Source organism: Centruroides vittatus, unplaced genomic scaffold (genome assembly GCF_030686945.1).
Source record: "Centruroides vittatus isolate TY-2023 unplaced genomic scaffold, ASM3068694v2 contig_970, whole genome shotgun sequence".
Taxonomy (NCBI): Eukaryota; Metazoa; Arthropoda; class Arachnida; order Scorpiones; family Buthidae; genus Centruroides; species Centruroides vittatus.
Genome location: NW_027122643.1, coordinates 1,802,603 through 1,826,095, shown reverse-complemented (window position 1 = coordinate 1,826,095; position 23,493 = coordinate 1,802,603). Strand labels below are relative to the sequence as shown.

At 23.0% G+C, this 23,493-nt stretch overlaps 1 pseudogene; it reads right to left on the bottom strand.

The window, feature by feature from the left end:
• LOC136985465 (cell adhesion molecule Dscam1-like) overlaps positions 1-23,493 on the bottom strand; it is a 123,510-nt pseudogene that overhangs the window by 60,237 nt on the left and 39,780 nt on the right.

Here is a 23,493-nt window from a genome sequence, read left to right as displayed (position 1 = left end):
ATGGCGGCACGTCTGATTCCAGCAAGGAAACAGTGGGGTTGCACGTTCTAACCTAACCTAACCTATTCTAATAATTTTGTTGGTAATAATTATGGTAATTTATTAGAATAGGTTAGGTTAGGTTAGAACGTGCGTCCCCACTGTTTCCCTTCTTCTATTCGCTGGAATCAGAGATGAGCCGCCATCTTGGAACCATAGGTAACATTAACCAGCCTCTTTGATATCTATAAATGCTGCGTATACTTTCCTATGTTTTATTATTAATTGAAGTTGTATTATAGACAGTAGTAGAAAAATTTCGAATTCGGTTCCTTTATTCTTGATATAAGCATATTGAAATTGTGCATCTAGATCCGTATCTTTGGTCCACTGACAAAATTTAGATGCTAGCATTGACGTAAAACATTTCCTTAATACTGAAAGCAAACCAATGGGCCTATAATTATCCGGAGAAAGATGGTCGCCTTTTTTATATATCATTGTAATCGTAGCTGAATTCCATGAGTCAGGGTATGTAATTTCTTTGTACATACCAATTAAATATTTTTAGCAGTTTTCTCTGAACCTGACGAGGAAGCATCTTTAGAAAGATAGTTGGGATATTGTCGCTACCTGGCGTAGATTTGATTTTGGTTTTATTAATAGAATCTTCCAAGTCATTAATTGTAAAGTAAGTATCTAAATATTCATTATGAGTATCAATAATAAAACTTGTTGGTGAGATAGGTTGAATATCTGAGAATCTTTGATAGAAACTTTTCCATGCGTTAAACTGAAGAATTTCTACTAGGATTTATGTTGAAGCGAAATTTACGTATAGTGGTTCAAAATATGATATTGTCCTTCCTGTTGTTGATTAAGGTTGATTCGATGTTTCTAAAATAAATCCTTTTTTGCCTTAAGCGGATTATTGTAAGTTTGTTTACCCTTACTATAATTAGAAAAGCTTACAGCATTCGGATCCTTTCTAAATAAATTTAAGTTAATTTGTTTATTTTTTTTCATTTTGTGACAGTGATGGTCGTACCAGGGGTTTTTATACTTAGTGTATCTATTACCTTTAATCTTTTTGACTTGAATATAATTATTCATTATTTGAATCATAAGATTATAGCTGTCACTACTATTAGAGTCAGTAGGATCAGGAATATTAAAAAAACAATTTCTGTTAAATATCTTGAAGTGTTGTAGCTAATCCTTTAATACTTCTTAGGAGGTTTAATAACTTCCTTTTGCGAGAATATTAAAAATTTACTTATAGTTGGGAAGCGATCAGATGCGTCAATTGTTGTGATGAATTCGGAGCAACAGTCTAGAAGGAATTCTGAGTAAATTGTGTAATCGATGGTGGATTTTCCATTATGCTGCAGACAGGTAAATTCAGCCGGATAATCGGGTTTAATACGTCCGTTAAGAATGAATAATTTGTTATCAGTTATTTTTATTAAGTTGATTCCAACTCTATTAATATACTTATCTTCAGAAAGACGAATGTTCTGAATGCGGGAATTAGGACCATCATACCAAGAATCCATCAAGTTAGAAATACGTGAATTAAAATCTCCCAGTAATAAAATAAATGGAGTGATATGTTGCCAGACATCAATAATGTTAAAAATTGCTTTTAGTTTTTCCAAGGAATCAGGTGGAATATAGATAATCATTACTATAATTAATTTATTATTTTCATTTCCAAGTATAGATTCTTTCATGGATATTAATAATAGTATATAGTTATCAGATTTTTCCGTGTAAATAATGTACAAAGGTTCCTTTTTAATAGAATACATAACCCACCGCTAGGACGACCAGGTCCTGTTGGTTTACATGCTAATACTGTTTCAATTATGAAATGGTTAAAGAAATTTGATTTATATACTAAGTTAGATGTCATCCATGTCTCGGTTATTCCAGTAATATCTGGATTAAATTTGGATTGTAAAAAATTGAATACTGGTATTTTAGTTTTAAGTCCCTGGCAGTTCCAGTTCATGATCACAAAGGGCTGATTAATTAAAATAGGTTTCTTCTGATGGCATGTACTCTGTCTCAACGGAAATCAACTTGTAGTTGTCCCTGGCAAGGAAAAAGGGAGAAAAGTCTCTACATGAACCAGTTTTCCCAAAACAGCACTGAATGTCAGTCTGTCTCGACGTATTATTAACATATCGTTACGTAATTTTACTTGTTGATTTTGTTTTCTAATATCATGAAAGATTGGGAGTAATAGTTTACGTCTAATTATGAATTCCTTTGTTAGATCATGGGAGATTTGCATATCTGTCCATTCCATCAGAGAGTTTTGTTGTTTCATTTTTATCAATTTTGTGGAAAAGTTATTACGGATTTGATTGTTTTGTAAAGTTAATCTTATTGTTTCGCACGGTTTAGCGGCGGTCTCCCTCTTTTGACCGGCGAACGTTGCATTTTAATTAGTATGTAGTATTTCTTCAAAAATATTAAATAGAATCTGAATTAAAACTTTGTTTAGTAAAATTAATTGAACGAAAATAGCCAACATAGAGGTTCTTGCAGGTTAACAAAGTGCCCCAAAAAAGTCACCCGTAGCCTCGACTACCAGACACGCCCTCTCATATTCATTGTAATTAATTCTGATCTAAGATTTCATCATACAATTGCAATAACTTTTTAATTTTCTTTGTTTTTCCACACTTTTAATTTTATGTTTTAAAACTCTCCAATATTGTCTGTGTTTTTCATAATAATGATATATAATTCTGTATTAATTTTATACATTTTATATATTTCTTTTCTAATAGATCTTTAGATTCTAAATAGATTAATAAAAATAAATAAATGATAAATAAATCGATCATTTATTTATTTTTATTAATTAATACTAAATGTTTAATTATATGCTTTTCTCAATTTAGTATTATCAATAACTAATGCTGTATTAAAATATTAATTCAGTGGATAAAATATAAAAATTATTAGCTGTTTAATTTATCAAAAAATTTTCAATAATGCAGTGAAATTATAATAATTTAGTTTTAAGTTTATCTTACTTATATTTATATTATTATCTAAATATGCTAATACTGTATTCTAAACATGAAAATAATTGCCTTTATTTCTTCAAAACGTTATCCAAATTATTAATTTATTAAGCAGCAATATTTTATTAAATTTTTAAAATAAATATATATGTATTTTAATTTCAATTTATTAAATAGACGATAGAGAAATAAATTCTATTTCTGGAAAAAATCAATAGATATGAATATATATTAATGAAATACTTTAAAACAAAATTAATATTAAAGAAAATGTAACGACAGATAAATGGAAAAGTTTTCTGTTGACTATCTTCTAGATCTCATTGATGATCCAAAATAAACTATGAGGAACAAGATGACGGAAGAAGAAAACTGTCTGAAACTTTCATTAGATTAAACTTTATTTAATATTACCTCATTCTCTCAAATTTTATTTACCTTTGAATGTTAAAACTTCTTTAATTTACAAGATTATATTTAAGTTCAAGTAACAATCAAGAGTAAGATTATTGTCAATGGAGTGATGAATAAAATTGAAAAATTTTTAATTATTTCTGTATCTTATTTTTCTTACTAATAATTATCTACTTTCTAAACAAAAAAGAATTATTTTTAACTGAAGATAAAAGAATTACATAATTAATTAATATTTAATTGATTTTTAATTGTAATCATATAGCGTAAAGAAAATTCTGTAAAATATCTGCATAAATCGGAAAAAAAAGAATTACTCCAAGAAATAATTATTACATTTAATCTATAAAAATAAATAAATAAGTAAAACAATAAGCAGGAGGAGTTCAAAAAAAGAAACGATTGTAAAATAAGAAATTTCGGATTTAATAAAAGATTTAGATATGGCAAATTTAGAAAATGATAAAAGATAAATGTGAAAATAAAATAAAAATCCAATTAAGGAATTTATTCAAACTAATACATTATTTTGGAAAATAAAATAAATAAAAAAATAAATAAACTTTTATTAAAGTAGAAAAACAAAGATAAAATCGTAAAATGTAAACAAGATAATATAAAATATCTGAAAGAAGGAAACTGAATTCAAAGAGAAATTATATCTTAATCTGGAAAACAAAAGAGATAATAAACCTACTAAGTAGCAAACAAAAAAATACAAGTAGAATTCACTTTACTTTTTGAAGATATCTTTAAATTTAAAAAGAATTTTAAAAAATAGTAGTAATAATAATTAGGAGATATGTAGTATTAAAATTCTCCAAAAATAATTTTTTTGAGATTATCCTTATTTTCAACAATCATGATCCTATTATAATAATGATGTCTAAAGCAATTTAAAAAAAAAATATTGAACAAATAATAAATATTACTTTTATATAAAAATAAATTTTATTAAAACTATACTAATTTACTTTATTTCTTACATATATTTTATATTGAATTTATATATAAATTCTATTATTAAAAATTATTACAAAAGTTCTTGAGAGATTTTACTTATATTTATATGAATATAAATTTTTTAAAACATTTTTAACTTTGACATAGCAAAATTTTTAATTTAAAAAATACTTTATCAACAATAAAATTTACTAATTATTAGTACTAATGTAATTGATATTTAAGATTAAAAATAAATAAATAAAATAAATATTTTACTAAGGAACAAAATTAACCATTGTTAATGAAGAAGAATAAGAAAACTCAACTTCAACAGTCTGCAATTAACTGAAGAATAGTTTACATTAATTAGACTGTCGTTATCAATTAAAACTAAAGTAGTATTAAACATTTAATTGATGGTGAAGCTATCAGATTTCTTCAATAATTTTTAATCGACTTTTATTCTCCATATGCTATGATCAGTTTATATTTTAATATAAACACTGCATATTAGGGGGAAGTTAGAGGGGATTACCTCCCTGAATTAGTTATTAGTAATAATTAATAATAATAATAAAATAAAATAGAGCAAAAACGAAAATACATTTTTTGTTTTCAAAATATATTTTCATTTACATCTATATATGTATATAAATATTTTTAGATTTCTCTAAAAAAAAAAAAAAACAAAAAAAAAACTATGCACAAACCTATTCCTAATACCTTGTTAATATAATACTTAAATATGTTACTGAGTATAGAGGTATATTTTATGTTACTGAGGTATATTTGTCATTTCCCCAAAATTGTTTTGAAATTTTGACTAAAAAACACTGACTAAAATGAAAAGATTTTTGATTTGTATTCTCAATTGCAAATATTATCTTTCTGATTAACCAAATATTTATTACAAAAACATTTCGGTAGAAAAATTTAACTTTTGGTTTTGTTTTTGAATATTTTTATTTATTAATTTTTATATAAACAATAAAGTTAAAACTTTATTATTTATTAATTTAAAAAAAAAATTAGATTTGCAAACGATTATTTATATTTATTTGTATAATTAAAAAAGAGAATCATATAAATAAATAAAAACTAATATTTAAGAATTACATATTTATGTAGTAAATAATTATGTTAAGATAATCGTACATAAATATTCGTCTTCACAAAATTAATTAAATTTTTCAGTAATTATAATTTATTTGTTTACAAAAGCTGTTATGTTTATTAAGAATTAGACGTTTTATAACATTTTCCACAAATGTTTATAAATTAATAAAATATTTCTTTATTTTATTAACGTTTTATAAAATACTAGTGATTTTAATTAACAAAAATGTTTCATAACGTGTAAATTTATTTAGAACTGTAATAATGTATTTCAAATTATAAAAATTTTGTGTGCAATATATATTTTAATAAAATGTATCTTTTTTACAATAAAATTTAATTTATAACCGTTTATATGCTGAAATAATAAATTCAATTTCGTGATAAATGGTGTTTATTTGTCTTTGGGAGAAAATATTAAATGTTAATATGATGTATTTAAATTATCTTCATGTTTGTTATAAAGTAACAACATAAAAATTGTTAAAGTCGTTTACATTTGTTACTTATATCATACACAGAATGATATACTTAATTTTGTTTATGATAAGAGTAACAAATAAATTTTATTAAATTAAAATTTATTTATGTTTATTATTAAAATTATTAATAATATTGATGTTTTTAATAGAACAATAATTAAAAACTTCAATTATTTATAGACATAAAAATTTTTTTTTGTAGAATTTAAATATTACTAATGCTACAATAAACGTTGGATGATAAAAATATCGAAGATAATAACAAATATTATATATAAAATAAATTTTTTAAGTTTAAGTCTTATAATTGAATTAAAAAAACAATTATAAGACTTAAACTTTTTAAAATATTTAAGTATATATTTAGAATATTTAAAATTCTTACAAAGTAACTATTTTATTTATAAAAAAATTACTTTCAAAAAGCTGTTTGTTCGATGTAATTTCTGTTTTTAAAACTCATTATCATTTATTAAACTAACAAACTTCATTAAATAAAAATAACTTTAATTTCTGAATAACTGAGTTGAAATTTTGCAAGTTTTTAAAAATTTAATTATAACAAAATAGTACAATTTAAGACCAATTAATTTATTAAACATTTTAAAGTCATTAATTTATATAAATATAATTAAACTATCAATTTATGATGAACAAGTTAAAAAATAAATTCTAGATTTTGAACCATGTTTAGAAACACTATTATGAATGAAAACCTAAATATATCAGTAATTTCTTTTGAGGAAAGTTTATTTTTTCAGGAAAATATGTAGAGTTTTAATTACAAATTTGCATAAATACATTATATTTAAATTGCATACAAATTCTTAATCTAAAATTCCTCTTTTTGCTCCCAACATATAGAAAATTTTACACTTCTAATATATAAAATATTCTCGATTTTATAATTCCAAATATTTCCCCAAGTTTTTAGCTATGAATATTTTTGGTTAGTCGTAATTTACCTTAAAGCAATATTCTAAAAATGAGCAAATACGAATGATGACGACAACAACTGTCAGTGATTGTAAATTTAAAAATTTTAAACTTTTAAATCAGTTAATGGTCTCATACACGTAAGACCACATTAGTTAAATTGAAGCTTTCTATTTTACTAAACATAAGTTGTTGTAATGCATAGTGTTTCTTTTTCTTCCCTTGGGAAAATGTAGATGGAACCATATAATAATATTCTGTATTTGTTTACTGAAAAATCGGGAGTTAGTGTTATTGTGATTGAGCATATTTTGTTAAGCCGTAGATTTGTTTTGGTATTAATAATTCAAAAGAATAGCTTTAAGCTTGTTTTCATATAACAATTTCCATTGATAACTTTCGATTTCTGAATATAAGATTGAAGTAAAGTTGCAAGATGAATTTGTTTCTTAACAAAGACCTTTTGAAGAGTTTGCTTCTTAAGTTTGAAGTTTGTGAATACAAAAAGGAATGTTGTTACCTAAGGTAACAATATTCTTTTTTGTATTCAAAATACAGGACTTATTCAATACCGTATTCAAAATATTGCATTCACAAGCTCTGATTTAAAATATAAGTTTGAGTTTTTAATAGGAAATTAAAAATATAATTTGGTGACAATTTCAAAGTTAAAATTTCTCCGAAAATGTTTACCGTGTTAAAAAAAATCTGTTTTAATAAAAATACAGTTTTTTAGAATCAATATTTTGTGTTTTATTTATGATTTTAACCAGATGTTCGATCATTCATCCATATGTGCCACACTTTTCTTTTCAACAGATAATTCAATAGCTATCATGTTGATTATCATCTATATTACAAGACGTAAAAAATATGGTTTACTATAATCCTCAACTTTCTTTACTGTATATGTAAGAAAGAAACAAGACTTTCATAATTCTTTGAAAAGATTAACAGAAACAGACACCTCTGATATGTGAAGAGTATTACTGTAATCTCTTTTGTTATTTTCTACTTTTCACAACCAAATGGATTAAGTATTAACTACAATACAAAAATCGTTTAAGTAACATGAATTGCTTTCACTAAGATATAAATCGTAATAAAACCTTCAGAAAAAAAATTGTTTTTTTTAAAATATAGAGCAAATTTAATTAAGAAAATCTTTTATCAATAAATTTATATAAGATTAATTAAACTATCAAAAATAAATACAAAAATTGCATCAATTGGAGATTTTAGGACGATTTATAATTTTACTTACTCTAAACTGATGCATTAAACGAAATTTAAATGAATAAATTTATTTTTAATGATAAAAAAACAAACATTTTTGTACTTTTTAACTTGTAAAAAAAATCTTATATTTTATTAAAAATTTCTTTTTTGATTTCAAGACTTAATTTCCTTAAATTTATGAGTAGAGAAGATGGCCGTTTAAGTGAAGACACGAAAATATAGGATTGAATTTATGACTTTCTAATGTGCTTCAATAAGGATATAATTTGAATTTTTAAAGATTCGAAACTTTCAAACTACTAAGTAATATTTTTGAAGATTTATTTTCCTCTGGAAATAAGAATTCTTTTTAGATAAGAAACTTTACACGATAAATTTTTAGCTATTATCTCCAACTTAATTTTTTTAGAGTGACATAATAAAAAAATATTTTTGGAATATAATAAATTTTTTGTTTTTTAAATCTCTCTGACATATGATACAACTGTATTGTTATCGTGTTTATTAAGTTAAATAAATAATTATTAATACTTTAGTTATAATTTATAAAATTCATCCAAATCATATGATATTTTCATATAACTTAATAAATAATAATAGTTTGAATAAATTTCTGTTATTTAAAATAATTCTGTAAAGAAAGGGAGGATACAGAAAAGAATAGAGAAATATCAAAAATCTTAAATACTTAGATGTACTGTATATTCAAATATATTGAAAAATTGATTAGTATAAAATAAAATACAATCGAAATTAATAATTAGTAAAACTGGTGAAACATAACGAAAAGTTGAATAAGTTTATAAATTTCATAAATTGCTGTTTGTGTTCTTAGTAATCTTCAGGGTGTTGTGACATTTTTTTTATTATTCTTATTATTATTTACATATTTTGTAAATTATGGATTTCTTAAAATTGAACATTTTCATACTATTTTGTTAAACATGAGCTACATTTTTATATTTTTCATCTCTTTCTGTAAGATATGTATCCGTTCATTTAAACTTTTTTAAAATATTACATAAGTATTTATTATTTTTATCAAGCTTACTACTTTTATAGGACTTTCCATTTATATTTATTTAATTCTATTATCTTTTTTTTTATTTTGCTAATGTTGTTTTATAAAAATTTTTTCTTGCAACGTGAATTCAATTATATCCATTAAATAAACAGCGTAATATAATTTTAATATTTTTCTCAATATTTTTACGTTTCTTTTTAATATTTTTAGGATTATTATCGATTTTTAAATGTAACTAAAAATAAATTTAAATCAAAGAATATTTTCCATTTATACTTTAAAAATTTGCATATACAGAATACTTTTTATTACTCAACATTATTAAATTCAAATGCCGGTATGTTTATAGTATAAATGAAGTACTGTATAAACATAATAATTTTTCTGGTTTATCAAAAATAATTTCTAATAAAAAAATTACCCGTAAAGTATAATGAATGAGAGAATATTTTTCATGAAAAAATTGATTTAAAAAATTTTAAACTAGCATTTCATTAATCTTATCTACAAGCTGACAAACTTTATTAAAATTTACGATAGAATATCAATAATCCTAAATTATTATGCATTAAATTATTATACATTTATGTGTTAAATGAAATCCCGTTAATTAATAAATTTTAAATAATTAGATAATTTAATTCAGCTGAAATTTTTACATATAAATAAAATTTATGAAGTTAATAAATATTTTAGAGATTTACTGTGAAAAACATATGAATAATTTAAATATTTATATCTTCAATACATTTTAAAGTTTATTTTTTACTTTATTTTTTATTATTTATTTTTATCTTACATATAACAATGTTTTAATCAAAGTTACGTGTTAAATTATTAAATAGATTAAATTTTTTAATCTATTTAAAATTAAATTAAATCATTTTAATGCTTAGTTAAATTAATAAGCATACAGAAACAAAAGAACTTAAAAAATTTGAAAGGATAAACATTAAAAATTTTATTTTAAATTTAAAACTTTTGTATTAGATAAAAAAAACTAATTCAATTAAAATCTACTGATACGAATTATTATTACATTTTATGTATAAAAAATATATTAGTAATATAATTTTATTAACAAAAAAATCATCATCTTCATTTAACGAATGTTTTAAGTCAACGTCATCACATAATTATGCTCCTTCGTAGGGTCAAATTAATTGGATTTTAGGTTAAACTAGATTAAAATCTTGTTTGATAAACTACAATTATCTCAATCCTCTTAAGTAGATTCATTAATAATGTAATATTATGAACAAACTAGAAATCTGAGCGAGTTACTTAGAGAATATGCATTATCGGATTATGTTTAACAACTACCTTAATGATAATGAAAGTGTGCTTTAACGGCCTGCTAATGGATGAGAATGTATTTGCTGTTAGATAAAATATCATTCTTTTACTGTTACAAAGAACAGTGTTATCATAAAACTAACGTGATAAGAGTTTGAAGAGAAACAATATAATATAAATCTATATATTTTAAAGAAGTTACCTTCTTCACTGGTTGTAGCAGATACGGTATCACTAGGGTTACTTTTCCCAAACTGTTTTCGGCGATAACTCGAAAATTATACGTTGTAACGGGGTTTAGATTTCTGACAACAGCTGCTGTTTCAGAATTAACAACACTCATAGACTTGGTTTTATCAGTCCATTGTTCTACATAACATATGTTCAAATATATATTATTTTTTTAAAATATATTTTTTATATATAAATTAAAATTTTGTTATTAATAATAAAATGAACAAGTATAAAAATCAGTATCAAAATTGCTTTTGATATTTGGCACTAGATGGCGACACTGAAGTTTTAGCGATAACTGAATGCAAATTGATATTGATCGATCAGCAAGTTATTTCTATAAATAGGTCTATAACAAAATTTTGTTTCTTTTTGTGATAAAATTCAGCTTTCAAGCTACAAGATATATTCATAAAATAAAAAATATAAAGGCTCATATAAGCAAAAGAAAAAAAAAATTATGTAGTAAATTATATTGGGAGTGAAATAGATAAAAATATAGAAGTTCATGCTTAAAAATTATATAAAAATATGCAGGAGTAAAAGAAAAAATGAAATTATTTAAACATTGGAGACCAAACATACCTCTACAACAAAATTACTATAGTATTATTCCTTTCTAGAAAGAACAAAAAAATAAATAAAACAGATCATTATAATTTATTGTGAACTTCCTACAAATAAATCTAAAAAAATAAATTCTTTTTAGTTTTATATAAAAATTTTAATAAAGTGAACAATACAATATACTAAATAAAAATTTAAGGAATTTTTATCACTAATTATTATTAATTATTATTGTTAATTAAACTATGCAATTTAATTATACAAATGAGTTCCTTTTGTACCGTAGAAATTTCAATCTAAAATCAGTAACAATTTATTTTTGTTATCATCGTATAAACTTATCTTTTGAATAATTTAAATGGATAATTATCCATTCACGTATAATTACGGATGCATTGGTAACAAAATTAACGTTCATGAAGTGTATACATATAGGAAACCATTATCAATATAGATTACGCGTTGTTGCTCTTCGTCTTCATCATCTCTCCTTTCTAAGGTATCTCTATTCATAATTTTATAAACTTTTAAAGTATATATTGTGATTAATTTTGCCTTTATAAAGCTGTACTTTATATTCTTTCATAAGTTTATTATTAATTAAGGAATAGCTACTTGTATTATTAATTATTATAATTTTAACATCCGTAATTATAGTAACGAAGTTTGTTATAAATTATTTTTTTCCCTTTCATTTAATTTTATAGAAAAAAACCTTACCATCCTGTCGCTTAACTTGTACGATATAATTGATTAAAGGAAGATTGCCAGTATAGGCATGAACCCATGAAACTGTAACCGTTCGACTAGTAACATCCTTTACTTCCACGTTTCTAGGACTGTCTGGCTTTTCTAGATTAAAAATATCGAACAAATAAGAACATTTTAACCCTAATACATTATATGTTTGCATTAAATTTAACGTATCCGTGTTAAATATTACGAAAGAACAATTTTAAAAATTCATATTGTGAATGTCGTAATGATACTTTAGAATTATAATTTAATTTAAGAGTGTTTTCGACAAAGTTTTGCGAAGTAATTAATGCTCGAGCATCTTTGTGTGTGTGTGTGTGTGTGTGTGTGTGTGTGTGTGTGGTTGTGGTGTTGTTAGCTATGTAGTGACATTAGTTGTTTTTACCTTGAACTAAAACTTGAAAATTAGTTTCATCTTTTCCATATTCATTTGCGGCTGTGCAAGTAAAGAGTGCTGAATCTCTTCGATTAGCGGATATAATAGTCAGTTCCGAAGTCATGCCTTTTTCTAGAATTGTTTCTTTGTCGCTGTATCTATAATAGTTATATTAATTATAGTATATTTAAGATTCTCGTTATACAGGCAGAATAAATTTATCAATTATAATTTTTTTCGTATTTTATAAAGAATTTTTATACATTTCTGCTCCATATAATAATTTTATTAATATATTTTAAGATTTTAATATCAATTAATAGTTAATAATTATAATTAATTTTATATTATAGTCACCAGTATAATTATACAACGTAATAGTGATTATAGTTATATGTACTGTACAACAATAAAATGGATAAATCGTAACATAAATATGAATAAATTAATTATAATAAAATTTTATATACTAATTTACCGTATTTTACGGACTATAAGACGCACCTGAATTTTGAAAGCAATTTTTCAAAGAAAAAAGTGCGTCTTATAGTCCGTAAAATACGGTATAACTTATAATTTTACTTTAATTTTAAATATATTTTTGTATATTAATATTATTTACATTTTACTGGATTTTTTAAAAATAAAAATAATTTATGGAAAATAATTTATGCTTCTTAAACATTGTTTTCTTTATTATTTATGACGTTATGTTGTTATAAGAACAAAACTTATCGCCTGAATAATAAGGATGTATTCTAATGACGTATGTAAAAATACTACATTTTCATTTTATTCATTTTTCATGTTACATTTGAATAATCCAAAGTAAAAGATTCTGTCATCCATTTAACTAAAGATTTAACGATGATATTTTAAGATGGGAACTAGCAGAACTTTATAAAGAATAAAATAAAAGTAAAAAATATATGATTCTATTCATATTTTTAGAATTTTTATCCATGTTTAACCGGAACCACAGAATATTTCGCGATTTTCTTACATCGATTTTTGTACTATCTTTTTCTTAAATTTTTCTATTAATTATTAAAATTTTTAAATGTTTTATTATAATTTTTATATTTATTTTTATTAGAAGAGCAACGTGAAATTTATCTGTGAATTTTAATAATTGTTAAAATTTAGGAGTTAAAAGAAAATAGTTTTTATTTACAATATTTAGAATATTTATTTATAAAGTTTATTTAAAAAATACGACAGTTTTTAGTGAAAAAATGAATTTAAAAGAATAAAACAGATTCTCATACCTTGGATCAGACCTAGGATTAAAGTTTTGTCTATCTTTCATCCAAGAAATTGTCAAAGGTCTTTCTCCATACGCTTCGCATTTCAATTGAACAGTCTCATCTTTTCGAATTGTAGTAGATTTGAATTTATTTCTGAAGTGAGCAGGAACTAAAGAAAAAATATATTGCTATTTCTCTTCATTCTTCAATTTAGTAACTTAAGTATTATTATTAAAAAATATAAATCCTTTCAGCCTTTTTAAAATTTTAAGTAAACATTTTCTTTAATAGTACAATAAACTGCAATTGTTCAACATATTATATGATGAATATTTCAAGTAAATATAGATTAGTAATAAAAAAAACTATTTTATGTATTTTGAAATTTTTCTTTTATATATTAAATAACGGGAATAAAATATAAGTCATTGTATCCCGAAGCGAATTTTGTTTTTAGTGACCTAAAGGAATTATATTTATATTCTAGAAAATATTTACTATGATATATTGAAGGTTTTTCTCTGTGAAGCCGTATAACAGAATGCCTTTATTACGTCGTGATGAAGCTAAAATAATTCGCAGAAAATGAAAGAAACTAATCAAGATATATACAAACCGTGAACAATAAGACGTACAACAGAACTGAGACTTGGGCCTACACCATTCGTGGCTTGACACATATATTGACCATCGTCAGCAAGTTCCACTTCTGTAATTACCAGTGATCCATTCTCTAACGTCTGGATATGAGGATTGCTGATCACCGTGCGGAAATCGCCAGCCGTTTCCCCTGCATATGGAAATCCACTAATCCATTAGATTAACGTTATAATTCTATTTGCTATAAATTAATGCCACATTTTCCTTTCTTAGGTATTATTAATACATCTTTGAATATTAATATAAGCTTTATATTTAAGATATAAATATGGAAATATGTTTAATGTTGAATAATGTAATCATCAGTTTGGATTATCACGTATTATATTACATAACATATATACATATATATACATATACATACATCCATAATGGCAGTATATTTACATTTCTACTTTGGTTTGTTATATCTCATACAAGGTTAAATTCATTATATTTACCCTGAAACTTTTTCCATCGAACTTGAGGCGAAGGAAATCCGTTAGCTTGACAATCAATCATTATACTCTCCCCCATTATCGCTTCTTTATCCGAAGGTTCACTCTTCCAGAAAGGAGGAACTGTATAAATATGCAGTTTCATTAATATTTTACGTCAGGTTTTCTTATTAATACAATATAATGAATGGTCGAAAAATTAAAATATTAATTTACTGGTAATAAATTCAACCAACTGACTAATTATCATCTATAATTTATTACTGTGCATGAAAAATAATTTTCATTTTCGGAATTCATTAAGTAACAAATTATTCCTTGCCTCTTTACATAACTATTTATGCTGCTTTGCTATTGAATTAATATATAATGAGCAAATCGTAATTATTATAATTAAAATATCTTATTTCTTTTATAAAGTTCTCAACGATAATTAGATATAACAAGAGTGACTATCTCACGTTAAAGGTAATATTTGTAATATGAATCGTGCGTTATGGTGGGAGTTTGATTATTACCTATATGTCTCAAGTGTATGTAATTAATATAATGGAATTAAATGTAGCCATGTACAGAATACGAATTATACATTGTTATAACTTATATCTAAATATTTTTATGTACGAAAACTTTAATTTTATTATCAATTTGTATAAAGTGAATAAAAAAAAGGAAAATAGACGGGTGTTTTATATTTAATGGATTTATAAATGTAAAGAACAAATGTTTTCTCGTCTTTCTTTACTATTTGGATTAAAGTAAAAATATTTAGTACAAGTTTTAAGCTATTACGTACCGTTTTACAGCTACTACAAAGCAACATAAAGGTATAGGAAAACAACACCTGTTCGAAAAGAAAATCTAATTTTATAGTCATTCACTTCATTTACAGTTTTGGATTTTTGTTTATAACATTTTATTAAATTATGTTATTAATAATTCCTCGCAAAAATTTATTAAAGTTCATCTCTAAGTATAGTAGCACTTAGTAAAATTGCAAAATAGATTTCTCTGTTTATAAGTTAAACCAGTTATCAATTTGCGTTTTATAATAAGAAGAAAGAGATAACCATTTTTCCCCTTTATTATTAATTTGAATAAATGATCTACGACAGAGATGAATAAAATGAATTATCATAACAACTCAGTTCATGGGTCAATATTTAATATTTTCAACATTACCTTTAAAAAAACAAACCTATATTTCAAAAATTATAGGGGGAAAAAAGTTATCAGAAGAGGAAAAATAATGAATTTTCACCGTAATGTCAGGTAAATGGGCAATGTATTTGATTAATTTATCACGATTATTAAGCGTAGTAAATATATATTTTGTTAGAAGATTACATCACAAATCTATACTCATGACGTTATTAAAAATTTATAAAAATCGATATTTATCTTAAATATAATCAGTTTTCTTTTTTCTTAATGCAAATTTAATGCACTTTTAAAAGTTTTTAGATTGATACATTAATACAATGAAAGAATTAATAGAGGTAGGTTCCGATTATTTTTTAACCATTAAACTAAATCACAGCAAAACAGAACATAGAGTTTAGAAAAGAAAATAATCCTTTTTTCCCCTCTTATCTTTACAGTAAACTAAATGTGTTTGGATTATCCTTTAACTTTAAAAAATAATCTTCTATTTCTTATTAACAAAACATTAATATTTATAAACTTTGAAAAATAATATTTATTTATTAAAATTGATGATATTTAAGTAAAATTATTCTTGAAAAATACATAAAATATAATAATATAACATTAAAAAAATTAAGATGTTTACTAATTGCAAATGTAATTTATACCAAATAAGCATAATGTAGAAAATAAAAAGTAATATATAAAGATATTAAAAATAAATTTTAAGATTAATTTTTTAAATAAATATATAAATTCTCTCTAAATTTTTTCTTTACTTAATTTATGTTATTTTCAATTTTATTTCAATTCTTATTTAATATTTATAAGATATTATATGGGATTCTGGATAAAATAAATATAGAATATAATAAATAAATAAAAACTAATTAATTTTTTTAATAAAGTGATTTATATTAGGTTTCGAAACCTGAAAATGATTAGGACAACAAGACAATTAAATATAATAGATTTATACTTTAAATTAGTTTTAAAAAGTCAATTTATGCATTAACAATTTGCTTAAAATGTAAATGCCTTATGCTTAATACTTAGTTTTAAAAATTAATTTTCTAATTTATTATTTTTTTGCGTAATTAAAATATTTAAATTTGCTGCAAGAGATACTTCGTTACTATTTAAATGAGGGTGAACTTAAATTATACAATTAAATTGCTTTATACAGAATGTGTAAAAATGTGTATGAAAATTCAGCAATTATACAGCTTTGTTCACATAAAATTATAAAATTTCTTAACATAGGAAGGCTTTATTTTTCATGTTGAATGTGATATAATGCATAAGACATTATTAGAAACATTAAACTACAGCTAAAACAAAAATAGACCACAAAAATAAATTTTTACAACTGATTTTGCTGTTATTAAAACCTTAACTGGTAGTATGTAACCTAAATATTTTCTTTGCTGAAAATATACAAAAATGACAATATGACTTAACAACATATTCTCCATGAAAGAACAAGTTGTCTGAAAGTAGGAAACTGTTTCCATTTCTATTTTATAATACAGCATTTAAGACTCCATGATTTTCATATAAAATAAAGTGTACATAAATATTGCATTGAAATTATTGTTTTATAATTAATTCTATGCATAATATTAATTTACATAAATTTATATGCATACAAAAATATATTATGCATATAATTTATGCAAAATAATACGCGTAATATATTTTTCACGTTAGACTTTCCGCATTTTTTTCCATTAAAATGTTTTTTACATAAAATCTAACCGATTATTTTATTGCTAATTTTTCTTTCATATTTAAAAATTTACTTCAAAAAATTTCAATATAATCAGAGAAAAATATTTTAATAATAAAATTACATTATTTGTAATGGATACCAATAAAAGTTTAATTAATTTTTAACTCAATAGTAGTCGAAATACCTGGCATATGTGCAGAGATTACATATATATTTTTAGCACATCTCCGTATATACTAAAAATAACTAAATCAACTATCAATATGGGAATTTCAGAAAATATTATTCTAAAAACTTCTTGGCAATTACGTAGAAATGTATTTTAAATCAAACTTGGAAGTGGAAAAAAAATGCTTTTAAAAAGATTTAAAGAAATTCAATATAGAAACTTTTATTTATAAGTTCGAAATATAAAAATTGTTATTTAATCTTTCCGACTTATGAATGAATTTGAGAAATTTTTAAAGAAATAAAAATAAGCTTTTTTATATCAATTTTTAAAAATATTATACTTAATTATTTTTACGGAATTAATTATTATTACATAAATATCTTTTCACTAAGTTGAAATTCATTTAAATATTTATTAACAGTTTTATCAAACAAACAATGTATATTTTCATAAATTTTATATATTATAATATTAATATCATATTAAAGTATGATTTCAATATATTTATAGCCGAAAAAAGAGTTAAATTAAGAAAAGCCAGCAATTAATTCTTTATAAAATCCAACTTTATTATGGTAATTATTTAATTAATTAACGAGTTATTTTATCTGTTTAATTGTAACTAGAATTCTAATTTAATTATTTAATTATAATTAGCTATCTACAGACAAAAAAGACATTTTTTAAACAAGTTGTAAAGTGTATTCAAATGTAAATATACAAAATGCTACAGGATAATTTAATTAGATGTTTTTAGAGTAATTTTAGAATCGAAGAATTTTTGAAAACATTATCTTTTGAAAGTTATGTATTTAATATACAATGACTAAATGGTTAAATGGAATAATCGATTGTTGAGTTTGTTCATAAAATTATTTTTAATTATTGTTTAGTACATAAAACAGGTACTAAAAATATCTTATTTAAACTTGTATAGAACTAGCAAAAATTTTAATTCGTATTTTTAATTTATTTAATTTAAAATATATGTTAGTCACCTAATTTTGCCCCTGTACATCATACTTATCCTGTTAACATACGAGTCATTTCGGTCATCTATGTAATTTCGTCCCGGGAAAATTTTTGAATTAAAATCACGTGACTTACGGTCTAAACTGGTAGTTCGTATATAGTTAATCGGGGCCTCCTGCCCCTAAAATTTTCGTATCTGGTCTCGATTTTCATCTAACACCGTTCTCGAAATTAAGGAAGGACAGACAGTAGGAATATATAGGTCTACAATTTTTTCAAATTGCAGTCTAAGAATTTCGAATTGAAAAAAATTATTATTCTTGAAACATTTTTATGATTGTGTTGCTTTATAGTGCAATCATCATAAAAATTTGCTGTTAATTCCTGTTTGCTTACATCAATATCGCGAAATATTGTCATTGAAGAATATTATATTGTTTACCATGTTTCGTTTGACAATATCCATTATAAATTTATTTGAAAATATGAAAGCAAACGATTGTAAATAACAAAAATAGGTCTTATTAATTTGTGATCAATAGTCAGAGAATTGCCTGACAATGAAAAAGTGAGCCTATTGTAGTTCTCTAACAAACACTTCTAAATATAAAAAAATTTCAATAATTTATGACGTAAACAATGAACTGATTCTTAGTTCGTGCAAGGCCTTTGATAATGTAAGGCCCGAGTTAATCTACATACTTGTGTTTAAAAAGTTTGGCCAGAAAAACAACTCATGTAAACTTTCCAAGGTCTGTGCAGTGAAGTATTAAGCAAAGAGAATGTATTTTTAAATCTATAACTCCGTTACTATGCGGTTTATTAAGGAAACAATTTCTGCTTTTGAAAAATACAGATAAAGAAAAATAACTTTCTAAATGAAAAAATAATTTGATTAGTAAAGTCTAAAAGTTAAAAAATAATAAAATCGTAACTAATATTATGCTCTTTGTCGTTATATTCTAAGATTTAAGCTCTCAAATAATAAAAAAAGGTTGTTTGGTAGAGATTTTTAGTGTTAAAATTATGCGAGAAAACAACCTGATTAAATTATCCCACAACACTCCTTTGCAGTTTTTAAAGTCTGAACATTCCTTTAACGCAAAATGAAATTTTCTTTTTTAAGTAAATTATATTGATCAATATTCAATAACTTTTTAGCATTTAAATCAAATTTTAAGCTTAGTAAACGATTTTTTTATTAAAAAATCTTAATGCAAGAATTTTTGAGTTCTGCTTGACTAAGTAACTTTTGAATAATTACGCTATGGCGGTTGAATAAACATTATTTCTAATATATCTTTTTACTGCCAATCAATCATTTCTTGAACTATAATAGCATAATTTGAACTTATTAAAAATTCAATTGATATTTCTTCCTATTGAAATATGAGAGTAATAAATCTCTCAAATCATCTTCAAAAATTTATATAAATTTAAACATTACCATATATTGGATGATAAATTAACTTCATGGAAGGATGTTTTGCGGTTTTTATAACTTTTAATAAATTTAAATATAAAGTATTTCGTATTAATCATCTGAAATATTATCTACAAAATAAAAAATTGGATAGAGTATATACTAAAGTCTATTTCAAGTAATACTTCTCTAAAGCCTAACCTTTTCCCTTGAATAATATTAAAAATGCATTATAGTTTAACTAGAAACAAAAATATCCAACCTAATTTATCAAATTTTCTTTATTTTTCTATGAATTTAACCATTAAAAATGAGATAATTATTTATTTTAAAATTTACTATATTTATAAGATAAATAATTTTATAATGTTTGGTGTATCGCATCATTAAATGTTAATAATACAGTTACATTTTTACATTTACGATCCTTATTTACTCTTGTTTCAAGGACGGAAATATGTACTTGACCCATTTTTAAGAGAAATCTATCATTGCAGATACGAAAAAATAAAAACGAAAGTTACATTCAATTACTAATTTATTTGCTAGTGTTGTATTTTATTATTTTTAGCAAGAATGTTACAAATTCAGAAGAGGAAAAAAAATGATCAGATCGCAGCCAGTAATTAACTTTTGAAATGTAGCAATTTATCTATGAATGTATACGGTTTTTTTTTTAATTATAAAAATAAAAACTTGAATGGATTTTTATTGCTGAAGATACGAAATAAAGATAAAAATGGAAGAAGATAAACTTACTGCAGCATCAACGTCTACCGTTTCTCGATATATGATAAATTTTTATACATGTATTCAGCAAAAAACACGAAGGTACTTTACTGTTAACTTCAAGATTTAAGGTTACATACTCCAACCTTTTCGATATTATTCAAAAATTGGAAAGTTCTCCTTCCAAATTTACATTTTTAACGTTTTTTTTATAATGATAATAAATTCAAAAATTTATTTGGTTTGTACGAAATTTAATGAGATAGTCATAAAAACACTATATTCTTTCAGGCAAATTATTCGTTCTTTTGTCACTTATTAATAGATAAATATTTACTGAATCTACTTATTTATAATATTCATTGATTACTTCTGCTTTTTTGAGGTTTGTTGTATAAGAAAATATTGTTTTAGAAATCTTGGAAAAAAAAACAAAAGGGGAAAAAAACTTTAGAAAGTTGCGCATCATCCATAACTTTCGATCATAAAAAAATAATTCGTACAAAACTGAAACAAGATGCAGATTCCATCTATTTTTATATGAAAATCAACTTCAATAAAGGAAATGGAACTGACTTAATATTAAATTACTTCCAAATGAACTTATTATAAAGGGAAAGAATTAAACAAATTGAAAAACATTACTATTATTATTAATGTAATTTATTATTTATATAATTATTGTTATTGTAGCAATTATTAATTCATTTACTTTCTCTTAATAATAATAATAATAATAGTAATAATGATGATTTTAAAGTAATAGAATTTAATTTTAATATTTAAATATTAATATAAACTTACACATGTACATTTTACAAGCCCTTAAAGCTAAAAGTAATAAACGATTCAAAATTTATTTAAAAATAAGCAGTTAAATGCGAATTTCTTCTTCTAAAATTAATATAAATAATTACAAAATGTATTTTCTCCAGAGAATTTTGACTATAAACGTTAATAAATAATATAAATTTTGATTAATTCTACTCTTCCACGTTGACTAAAACTTCATTTTCTGGCATATTGCATAGCACTATCACTGCATATTTAAAAGCATTTTACTAAATTTTACCAACAGCACATACCAGCTTTAACATTTTGAAAATATTGCTTCGTATAAAGATATTATCACATGATTTATTGAAACTCATAAAAAAGTTTTTAGAATATTAAATTTCGTTACTTACATGAATATTATATAGAAAAAATGACAAAGTTTAGATAGAAAGCAATAAAATATAATATTTTTCAATACGAAATTTTGGTGAAATCGTATTTTAATTTTGATTTATATTATATCAGCCGCAAAAAAGGGATAGAAGCATATCTATAAATATATATATTGAAGTTTAGAAGGTGAAATCCTATCAGCTACCTATAAACCATGCTCTATATCTAGTGCATCTTTTGTAGAGAAAGCTTCCATTGGAGTTTTCAAGACGTGCTTTCAGGAAACTAAGTAAAATAAATTTGTCGAACAAAGTGTTTTCTTACAAATGGAAACATGTTACAATAGAAATCACTGATTCTTTTATAAAATGTCTATAAAATTCGAATAAAATAGCAAAGTCACAAACAAAATAACAAATATCTGTAAGATTCCAAAGTATACTGACTTAAATTTAATAAAATAAAAATATGTATGTATAAAGCAAATAAAAAAAATTAAGTTATTAAAATTAACATACGAAAAACTAAAACAGAATGCATCTAAAGTTATGATTAGATTCTATATAAAAAATATTCAGGAATATTTGAAAATTAAAAAGTTTTATTTAGGAATGTATGAAAAATAATTTTTTAAAAAAAATTTAATTTATTCGAATCTAAAAGTTGGAAAGTATATTTCAAATTTTTCTTAACATCGAGTCATAAGTTTTCAATATCAATAATTTATGTCACTGATTACTTTTTTCCAATTTTTCTCTTTAAATGTGAATTTTCAATATGCGATATAAAAATAAATACAGCGAGTCAGTCTGCAATTAATACGAAATATCAATACTTTCACCTTCATCAGCATTAAAAAATAGAATAAAAAACATAATAATTTTAAAAATTAAATTTTTAAAAATTTGTGAAAAATATTGTTACAATAATAAATTTAATGCTATTTCCCACAATATTAAACAATAATTCTTTCCATAATAATACATTATGGCCTAAAAAATAAGTTAACTGAGATATCTACGAATATATTTTATTTAACTGAATTTTGAACCACCCTGCATATTAATGGATAGTTCCTAACTTAATTATAGTGTAGATATAAAAATAATTATTAAATATTTTAAAATTTTAATTATAAATTTTTTATCTTATTTTAAAATCTTTAAGAACTAAACAATCTTCAGTCTATCACTGTAATCTTTTAATGGTATAACAAAGTTCAGCATTTATATTCAGTCTGTGAAAGAGGATATTTTTTCTGTACTAATAACATTAGAAACAAGAAAGTCTTTATTTGCTAGAAGAAAGATAATTTCTACTAAAGTTACAAAAATTATTAATGGTTGTTAAGAAAAATTTGCTCATTTTGCCGAAACAAATATTAAACTTTCATAACAAAT